Below are 10,870 nucleotides of genomic sequence, written 5' to 3'. Positions count from 1 at the left end.
CCCCCCCCCCCCCCCCCCCCCTTCCAAGCTTACCACCTAACCCAGTGGGGCAAGGAGAGAGGGAATGGGGGTTATGGTCAGTTCATCACCTGTAGCTTCTCCTGTTGCTCAGAGAGACGAGTCCTTCCCCTGCTGCACTGTGGGGTCCCTCCCACAGGAGACAGAGAAGTTCTCTGTGAACTTCTCTGAAGTGGCTCCACCCACAGTCAGCAAATCCCTGTGAACTGCTGCAACATGAGTCCATCCCATGAGCAACAGTCCTCCCAAAACTGCTGTGGCGTGGGTCACTCTTCCACAGGGTGCAGTCCTTCAAGGACAGGCTTCTCCAGCCTGGAAACAGAGCCCCTCTTTCCATGGGTCTCCCACAGGATCACAGCCTCCTCTCCCACAGGATCACAGCCTCCTCTAGACATCCACCTGCTCCAGTATGGGTTCCTCCACAGGCTGCAGGTGGATATTTGCATCCCCCATGGACCTGCATGGGCTGCAGGGGCACTTCACCATGGTACCTTAAAACTGGTAGAAAAAACCATGAACTTATTACTTTCTTCCGAAAATTTCACTGATCCTTCACAAGATTTTTTTAAGTAAGACTTTTATTCAAGTGTACATACATCCATAGACTCAGTTTTACACTGCTTTCTTTTTTGTCTGTACCTTTTTACATGTGCAAGGAGAATTCTAGGAATGTTACGTGTGTATGCTTATCATTAAAACACTGTTGTGTACAGCAAAAGCAAATGCACAAGTCACTGAGAAGCACAATGGCAGGGACCACAGGATGAAGTCCCTGACTAAGCAAAAGCCTATTTGCACAGTACTTGAAGTCTGAGTGAAGAATTTTTCCTTTTCGATTCACTTGAGTCATAAGCAATTGAAAACAGAAATCTTTAAAGGAAATGAGGGCAAACCTGCATTTATACTACTTGCATTACTAAAACACAGCAAAAGCTAGATGTAATAAAATATACTAAATTATTCCTAGAAATGAGTGCAAAATGCATTATTTTAAACAACAAACCAAATAAATAAATAACGAAAGCTGACAGCTTACATTATGCTGTGAAATTCAGCTCATTTTTTCTACTAACATAATCACTTTTTCATTCAAAGTAATCCCACACTCTACAAAGCCTTTTTAATAATTACTGCTGTTTCTCATCATAAATTCCCTCAAGAGTTACAGCTACAGATTAAACTTAATATTCCCAGCTCTGTAGATGTCATTTGACTACTCCCCCTCCTTCTCCCATCTCTTTCAAACTGTGTATTTATTTACCATGATTGCTGGCTTGAAATGGTCATATGTATGGACTCCTTCATGTAGCACTCACGTAAATGCCATTTTCAGTGTTCTTTGTAAAAACTTACTTCAATCAATTAATGCCTTCTGATCCCATGAAAAACATAATTTCCTTTTTTAAAGTATGGAGCTTTATGATGGGTGTCAGGATTTTGGTTTTCAAGATCTCACCAGGACTCCTATGATACCTGCAGACAAAATTTGTAATAGCTAAAGACAGGAATTTTAAAAGACCCCATACAAGTCAGATGTGAACACTAAACCTCAATGAGTATTTATCTTTCTTTAGCACCTTTGAAAATACTAGCAACTGTTTAAGACAAATGCTAAAATAAATTCCAGCAGTAAACCAGAGAATGATGAAGTTGAAATTTTTTCTAAACAGATAAATGTAAAAGTACAAAATGTCCTATTGGATAGGACTGAATTTTCAAACTTAATGTCTGCAGTTTACTTAGCTGGGCCATGTACAACCAGAATGTAATGATTATCATTCAGATAGGATTACTTTTTTAGCATTACTTAAAGAAATCCCAAAACAGATTAATTACATGTGTGCTTAGTTTAGGAAGCAATTAAAATGCTGGATTTTGTAAGGTTTCCATTTTCCAAACAACCATACTGTAATAAATATTCAGAAAGCAAATTAAGTTCTTTTCAATAGAATAAAGATTTGGACAGCCTTTTTTCTTTTAAATACAGACATCGTATTACAAGTTCTGTTAGTTCACTAACTCTTCTTTATACTTACTGTCCTCTCACCATAAATCCATTTCTAAATTATATCCCATGTTTTCAAATCTAATTTTCTAAGTCAAATTTTTTCACCCCATAAGGGACTTCTGAAATACATTTACATCTATAGTAAGCACAGCATACAAAGATTTTGTTCATTAAAAATGAAAATATTTGAAAACTATGTGCAAACTAGCATGTGGTATCACAAGGTCCTAATTCAACAACTCTTTAGACAAAGGACTTTAAACACAAAACTTTGTTTTCACAAAACTGGTACAAGGATAATAATGACTTAAATCTCCCAGTCTACTGAATATCACTTTAAAGACTCCTCCCTGGCACCTTGGAGAAACTCCAAATGAGATTCCTGCATTGCATTAGAGATCTCACTTTAGGGGGTTGGTACTTACCTGACATTTTCCTCCTGCTAACAGTGCCTTTATGGAGTAGGCCATTGGAAAAATTACAAACCCCAGTGCTTTAATACTTTGAACACTGTTGGAGTTTGTGAATTTTGAAAACCCTAGAAATGAGGAACAGGCACGGGCTCTGAACTGATGACTTAGATGCTTTCATAAAGTAATACAACATCAAGTTCCACTGTTTTCATTCTTTGCTTAACCCTTCTTTGTCATTCTACATGAAGTACTTCTCACAATTCTTAAAATTAAATGTTAATGTACCACAATAATCTACACAGCATTGCTTATTATTATGTATTTCTTCCCTTTTTAGCACCTTCCTGAAAATCCTGCTGTTTTTCTTTGATACCTGTTAATCTGTCTGTGAGCCTTTACGCAGTGTTTATCGCTGCATTGAGGTTGCGTGTCAAGGTGCCAGCGGCTGCAGCGGCCCCAGCGCAGGGCACGGCTGAGCCCCTCAGCCACGGGCGGGCGGGCGAGAGCCCCGGAAAAAGCCTGGCCAAGGGAGGGCAAAACGCTGCCCGGCAGCCAGGGCTGAGCGGGGGAACCGTGCGGGAAACAGCCCTGCGAGCCTGAGGGGACAGCGGGAGCGGGGACGGAGGTCCTCTGAGTGTTGGAGTGCAGATTCCTCTGCGGCCTTGGGAGAAATTCCCACTCCTCGTTAAGTGTCTCTAACCTTCCTCTCCCTCACCATCCTCCTTTTCCAGAGATCAATGATCAAGCCCTCTCCAGGCTCTTTCCTTCCTGTACTCATAGTACCCGTGGAGGCAGCTTCCATGACATCTCAATTCCCACGTTCCTCAGACCAATATTGTGAGGCTCAGGTAAGTCAATGTCTTTATTTTTTCAAAAGCTAAGCAATGTGATGTGAGAAGAGGTAAAGAAGTTTTTGATGTTAGTTAGAAAGACATTTCTAAGACGATAAGAGAATGCTTCTCTTTTCATTGCTGAAGAATTTTTTTTTTAATCACCAGGAAAGATGCTCACTTTCTGGAAGTTTCCTTGCAACTGCAGCTATTTTTAGTCATTTTGTTGGTATTTACTTCTTCTTGCACTTCTTTTATTTTATTTCTTTTATTTCTTCCCTGGATTACTGGATATTTTTAAATATTCCAAGCCTCTACAGGAAACAGAATGCTGTAATTATTTTTCAAATTATGTATTTCACCAGTCCTTCAAGAATGACATGGAGTTTTGCTCACCTAGAGGTAATAACTTACTTAAAACACTCAACTGCTGAAATGCATCTATATTCTTTATGTATTGTAGTAGCTGAAGTCCAACTCTAAAGATATTTTTTAAATTTGAATCTAAAATGAAGATTTTAGGTATGTAATTCTGATGTGACTAATTTCTCCTAACAGCCTGAGAGAGGCTCAGGTGTATTAGGCTGCAAGGTGTGATTATTTTCATTCATCCCTTTCCCAAGAGAAGGAGAGGGAGAAAGATTTTAAAGTTCTGGGTCATGTCATATCTCTGCTCTGCACATTAAAGGTTGATGTTCACAGTAATGGCAGCTTTCTCATATGGCCTACTATAATTCTTTCACACCATGTAGAAATTCATTCAGATTTTACAATTAAAAGCATAGAGAGCAACTAAATTATATGTAGGCATTTGATAAAGTATTTTTATTCTTTTGAACATATGTTACACAGATCCTGTGTGTCAACATCTATTGAACTAGACTTTAAAACAATACCTTAAATAAGCTGTCAGCAAACAGTTAATATTTTGTCTGTTTTCACAAAAACATAACAAATTGCAGTAGAAAAAGGAGACATTCAAGTCATATACAAAAAATTGTATACACACCACAAATGCACTTTAAGTAAAATGTCATACCCAGAGCTAAAACAAATATTCTATTTTCAGTTTTTTTGATGGCTTGGTTATTGATTCCTGAGCTTTCCTCTGTGTGTGCAGACAAACTTATACACACATAAAGGCAACAATTTGCTTTAAGGTGGCTTGTCCTTACAGTACACAAACATCCATAACTAGAACTCTCAAATGAAAAAAAATGAACTGGTTTGAAGGTTGTATGTCATGTCTTCTTTTTAAATTTATTTAAAGAAACCCCAAAAAACAAACAAAAATAAACTATTCCAAGATACTTAGGTGAAAACTGATATTCTATTAACATACTCAAATACACAGTCACAGAATAATAAGGAAGTAACTTGAAATTGTAAAAATGTAATATGTGGTAGATTTGGCACTTTTGGATAATCAGCTAATGTTTTTAGCTAGAAGTATTGTATATTTTCCTAGTGGTGGCAAGATAATTAAGATTAAATGGTACAATATGCTGCTAGGGATTAAATAAAGAAAATAATCAAATTGTTCTTGACAAAATGCTGGTAGATACAATGAAGAAACACCTTATGTAATATTATTGGTACAATTTTTTATTTTACCTTCTTCTGACTGGTTTAACAGTGCATCAAGATATCTTGATGACTTCAGGCGCAAAAATCTATTTCAGGGAAAAAAATATGTTTGCTTTTTGAGTTGAACATGCATTAATTTTAAGTCAGAAAGATAGAGCTGATGTAAAACTGGAATAAACTTTTCTATAAAGGTAAAAAATTGCCAATTTTTAAAAGTTATTAGTGGCCTAGGTAATTAATTGTGAAATAATTTTATGCTAGATATAATTGTGCATTGCACTGTAAAAAAAAAAGGCCATACAGTTTGCCCAAATATATACATTCTAATGGGTTCAGATTGTAAACTTATGAATCTCTCAAAAATTGTTGCAACCTTCTCTACACTGTTTAGTCAGAAACAATACTTATTTTGGTCCTAAGGGGGCATAGTTTTTTACCAAATAATGCTGCCAGACATTATTATTCTTACGAATCCAATTCGGAACATCTGATATAAATCATCTCAGTTTTCCTGGTGTATAAATGCAAAACACTTAATTCCTCTGAGTATTAAATGATAATACATACCTCCTGTTTGGAGATGAGCAGATCATATTCAGCAAAAAAACAAAGTGAGCCTTTCATGTTCCATACAGAATGCACTTTTTAAATTATTTTTTCTAAATTTATAAAATATTTTGGAAAAACTTCTTTTATCACCTGCATAGCTGGAAGCATGGGAGAAAATTCACTCTCTTTTTGTGGGTTACTCAAAATTGAGACAAACACTGATAAGAAACTGAATCCCCCTGGAATGTTTCAAGATGTTGTTCTCTTGTACCTTCTTCTTCCATAGTCCTGATAGCTCCACTCCCCTGTTTATTTTCACTTTTGGGTTCATGTTCTTCATTTCTAACTAGCTGTTATCTGGGATCTTTCGTGGTAGCCATAACTGGATTGGCACACAGACACAGTGTTGGATGAAGATGCCTTACCCACTTACTACACTGATTCACTAAAGCAGCGAGGTGTCACTTGAATATCACCAGCAGAACAAAAAGACCAGAAATCTGGTTTGTTCTGAGTAAATCAGTCATCCTGTAACTAATTGCCAAATCCAGTGACTCCTGAGTAAATATGAAATGTGAAGAGTATCATTTGATAAGTATCCTATGAAGATAAATCCCATCCATTAGCTGTTGTTCTACCGCAATTATACAACAATGGGGTCAGGGAAATTTTGCTTCTAGTCAGAACATTTAAAAATATGGTGGTTTTGTCTTTACAACATAGCCAAAGCCCTTTTCCAGCTTAAGATGCCCTTTTGAATGCAGTTATAGAGTCAGAGAATTATAAATCAAATAAATTGATCTGGATATAAAATACCCTGTATTGCAGCATCCAACATCACTGCAAAAACCACATCACATATCTTCTATAGAAAAGCATGGTGTTTCTTTTTCTTTTCTTTATTTTTTTTCAGTCTGCTAAATGTATTCTGGCTGTTTTTCTCATAGAAATAATTAACAGTTCAATGAGCAAGCCAAGTGGGGATTGATACTAAAAACCTAAGGAGTTTAGAGAAAACACATCCTTACAGAAAATGCAAAACAGGCAGAGGACTTTCAAGCCCAGGAGCCTTTTTTGAGCTTTAAGGTATTTAATAGCAGCTCTTGTTTCCTTAGTGGGTACTGGGAGATCTAACTCTTTGCTTTTCTCATGATCTAGTGCCAATTTATGGAATGCCTCTGGGTGAACTCCATTTCAGATTATTATAAAATGAAAACCTCTATTTAAGCATTATTGTCTTTTTTTTTCAGAAACCTTCATTTTCTTTTTCCCTTCAGAATTCATTATGGTTATGTCATTATTATTTTTCTTGGCATTTGAATAGTTCCTAACTAGTAGGTGTCTGTATATATATATCTAACATTTTCAATAATCTGTAACATTCAAAGAAAAATAAACTGATTGTCCTTACTTATATTCAGCATTTTTATGCATATTTGGGGCAGAACAGTTCATTTATGTCATGTTGGTACCTGAACTGTTTTTGCAGCTCAGTAAATCCAAGTCAAGGGTTGAGACCAAACAGCCTAACTTTTGCTGATATGAAAAGGGACGCTGACATGGTAAGCTGACCTGTATTTTGAATGGATGGAAAGAAATGGGTTTTCTCATGCAAAAGTCAAGAAACAGCTTGCAGTCAAGACATAATCAAGCCAGCTGTTCTGATGGCTTCATTTAAATGAAAATATATTGTGCATGGCATAGCAGATATTGTTTGGATCATTTCTGATCTCTTCTCTCTGATACTGCAAAGGTTTATTCTCTCTTCATGGTTTACCTGAAGATCATAACTAAGATTTGCAATCTTAAAATGGGCTTCAAGATCACTGTGGACCTGTGTGAGAGATGTTTTGCTGTTTGTTTTGAGATGGCAAAATGAATCAGAGAGCAACTTCAGTTTTCAAATTATGTGTACACCAGAGCAAAGCCTTCTGCTACACAGTTTAAACTGCTGACAATGCAACCAGACTAGAAGTAATCTCTGCTTTAAATCTTGTGAATGATGACGTCAATATTTAAGGAGAGGCAGTTTTTTATCCAGAAATCTAGGTATTCAGCATGAAATCAAGTTGTCTTCCTTCCCTTATTCTATCAGAAAACTCCATTTTTATCCTTTCCATGTTTCTGTACAGATTTAGATGCAATAAGAGAATCATTTTAATAATCTTAATGTACGGGGTATTTATCAATTCAGGGATCATCATCGTGCTTAAAGAAATGTAAACTGCCCTGGCAAATTTCACTTTGAGAGTCTCACCTAGCTCAGGTCTGCAGCCTGAAAAAAAGGGCAAGGTTTCTCAACAATGGCCTTTAAAGATGTACCAAAGTAGCACTTGACTCAATGGAACTTGCTGGCACATTCCCCTGTATGCCTATTTAAAGAGTCAGTAAGATATCAAGAAAAAGCATTGGAGTTTAGCACAAGCATATACAGAAGTCTGGAGGAGTAAAAATACGAAAAAGTTGTTTCAATTACTGTTGCTGTGACTGGGCTGTGTACAGGCCCTGAATGCACATGGAGTTTTCATAGGACCATGCAATCATAGAAAGTCTTTGGTTGTAAGGGATTTTTAAACATCATCTACTCAACCTCCCCTTCCACTAGACCAGGTTGCTCAAAGCCCCATCCAGCCTGGATTTGACACCTCCAGATATGGGGTATCCACAACTGCTCTGGGCAACATGTTCCCGTGTCTCACCACTCTTACCGTGAAGTTTTTCTTCCTTCCTTAATCTAAATCTACTTACTCTCTTCCAGTTTAAGAACATTGTCCCTTGTCCTGATACCAGCCCCATTATGTCATTGATGAAGTTATTAAGTAGCATTGGTCCCAGTATGGATCCATGAGGGACACCACTTGTTACTGGGGTTTTGAGAGTGAAAGCAATATTCCTCAGCTTGAGCCCAGGCATGAGCAGACCGCTCCTGTTCCAGTGAACCAACAGAGGAACACACCTAGGAAGGAACTTTCCTTCCTGCAGTGACTTCCCATTAACAACTTCTGGCAGATTTGAGGAACACAATGTCCCTTTAGAGTACCATATAGTCATTCCACATTAGTTAACTACTGCTGGAGAAACACCAGACTAAACTGGGACATAGCATACCTGTAAAGCACATACTTACTCTAACACACTTTCGTAATTTTCAGGGACTATCTGAGTGCTTAAAGCAATTTTAACTACTTTTCCCAGTCTAACTGCAGAAGTTAGGTTTGGATTAAGGAAGGAAGAAGTTGAGGGCATTTTCACTGATGATATGCTTAAAATGACCTAGAAAGCAAACACAAAAATAGACAACTATCCTGTAACATTAACCTAAAATTGTGGGCATGGAAGATTTTTGGTCATGCTTTGTAGTGATTTTTTTATGCCACCTCTGTAGACACTACAGATGGGAAGAGGAAAAGTGGTTGATGGTAATCAAAATAAATATTTTGATGGTAATAAAAATAAGTAGCATTTGAAACAATGAAGTAAGATGAGGAAGAGAGGGACTCCAAGAAAAAAAAAAAAAAAAACAATAGAAAAAAGCAAACAATAATTGGCAGAATTAAAAGGAAAGATAGATTTTTGTGGTCAGTTTAGACACATTTCTGTGTAGAAGCTAAATATTTAATATAAATTCTGTGACAAAATGACTTAAAATTTTCTGGATATTTTTTGTTGTGATTTTTTTTTAAGTCCTTCTTTTGAAGGAAGAAGAACAGGAAATAAAGTATGGACTTTAATATTTTTTTTTATAGTGAAAAACAAGATTACTGACACACATATCTTTAAAGGATATAAAATTCTATTTTAGATTTAAATTGAGGACACTTAATAAATTAAATAGTTAAAGTAAGATGTAGAGTTTCAGCTTTGGATAGCTTTTTCTATAAAATATAACTCTGAAATGCTTGATCACTCCTCTGCCAGAGCAAGGAAATCTGAACATTAAAAATGCTATAAAAGAATTTTTTTCCCTAGAAGAAAACATGAAAATCATGTTCTCTCATACAAGGTATTTATTTTCCTGTGTTCCAGCAATTCAAAGAAAAAGAGAAGTAGAAACAGAGAGACAATGTGCTTTCTTCAACTTTGGCAATAGTGTGACTGTTATAGGCCTGCAAATGTTCACAGCTCAAGTGAAATACTGCTCAGGAATAATTGAAATTTTGGGAAACTTTTCTCTAGCAAATATCAAAGGGACCTCAATCTTACTAATTTATCAAAGAAAATTTTGATTGGACTTAGAGTATCTCTATAATACAATGCTTCTCAAATCTATCAGGAAGAGTGATAAAAGAAGATAATGAAAGCTAAAATTAGAACAAATCACACTACAGATAAAGGCACATTTTTAGGACCATAAATCCTTGGAACATCTTGTCAAATCAGTGTTAGATTTTTCATCAGTGAACACTTAAAGATTATTTTAGTTCTATTTCATCCTAAAGACCTATCCTCCAGCTTGCTTGCAGATATTTTATGACACAAAGTATTATAAATTGGTTTACAGCAATGGAATTTGTATCTACTTCCATTCCCAAGTCAGCCAGAAGTTATGAAATAGACAGGCATCTATTCCAACACCAAATGTTGGCAGAGTACGGAAGTATTTCACCAAGGATCAAAGAATAAGATAAAAAGAGCTGCACAGGATTTTAATGCATAGAGTAAGATGCAAATATCTGTAGAGATTTTCTGATGCTTGAACCTGTCTATTCCTATACCTTGCACGATCTACAATAAAGTTATTTTGCAAATGTTGAGAAAAAGCAACCAGCAAACGTTTTAATAGTCATTGTTCATTGTAAAAGAGATAGAAAAAGAAACTGACAGAAAGTGGTTTTCTCTAATTTGCCAGCATCAACACCTTGTTTGTTTACGGCGTGTATATTTGCTGTTGGTTTTGCAATAACAGCATCATTGCAATTTATGGAAAATTTATAAAAATATTGTAATAAAATTTCTGTTCCTGAGTACTCTTTAAAGTTGTTTTGGTAGAAGTTTTAAAAAAAACAACCTTTGTTTTTTTCCCCAAGTTACAAAATAGAAATTTTGTAACAACTCATTCAGGTGAAACACTGATGTCTGTATTTCAAAGGATTTTCAAGGGAAAGAACTAATATGATTCTGGTAAAAAGCAAGACTTTGCAGAAAAGTGGCAAAATACCGATAGGGAATGAAAAATGAATCCTCTACATGAATTTTCATAACAAGCGTTTATAACAAATGGTTCAGCTTTAAGCCAAGTACTGTTAATTGTTTTTCCTTAGTATCCTGAGATCACAATTTTTAACTTACTCTCTGAGATCTGGAGACCAAACATTTGTCAGTTGCCCGATTTGTTGTGAAAATGTTATCTCTCAAGTGAAATGTTAATGATTCAAAATGTCTCTTTCATATTAGACTTGTTCTGCCACTGCTATAAATGTGTATTCCTATGAGTGGACACAAAATTATCTCAATGCTTAAAGCCA

At 36.1% G+C, this 10,870-nt stretch overlaps 1 long non-coding RNA gene across 1 annotated transcript in view; it reads right to left on the bottom strand.

Moving 5' to 3' along the window:
• LOC121674520 overlaps positions 1 to 9,742 on the bottom strand; it is a 13,848-nt gene extending 4,106 nt beyond the window's left edge. Inside the window, exons 1-2 of the long non-coding RNA XR_006019660.1 lie at positions 9,729 to 9,742; positions 4,279 to 4,288 (exon numbers count right to left, since the gene is read on the bottom strand). This is a non-coding gene — a long non-coding RNA (uncharacterized LOC121674520). The remainder of the gene's footprint in view (positions 1 to 4,278; positions 4,289 to 9,728) is intronic.
• Positions 9,743 to 10,870: the final 1,128 nt, after the last annotated feature.

This window comes from Corvus kubaryi, unplaced genomic scaffold (genome assembly GCF_017639235.1).
Source record: "Corvus kubaryi isolate FWS band 111438036 unplaced genomic scaffold, C.kubaryi_AGA036_p1.0 68, whole genome shotgun sequence".
NCBI classification, from domain to species: domain Eukaryota; kingdom Metazoa; phylum Chordata; class Aves; order Passeriformes; family Corvidae; genus Corvus; species Corvus kubaryi.
Note: the sequence above shows the minus strand (reverse complement) of the source record. Positions and strands in the feature narration are given on the sequence as shown.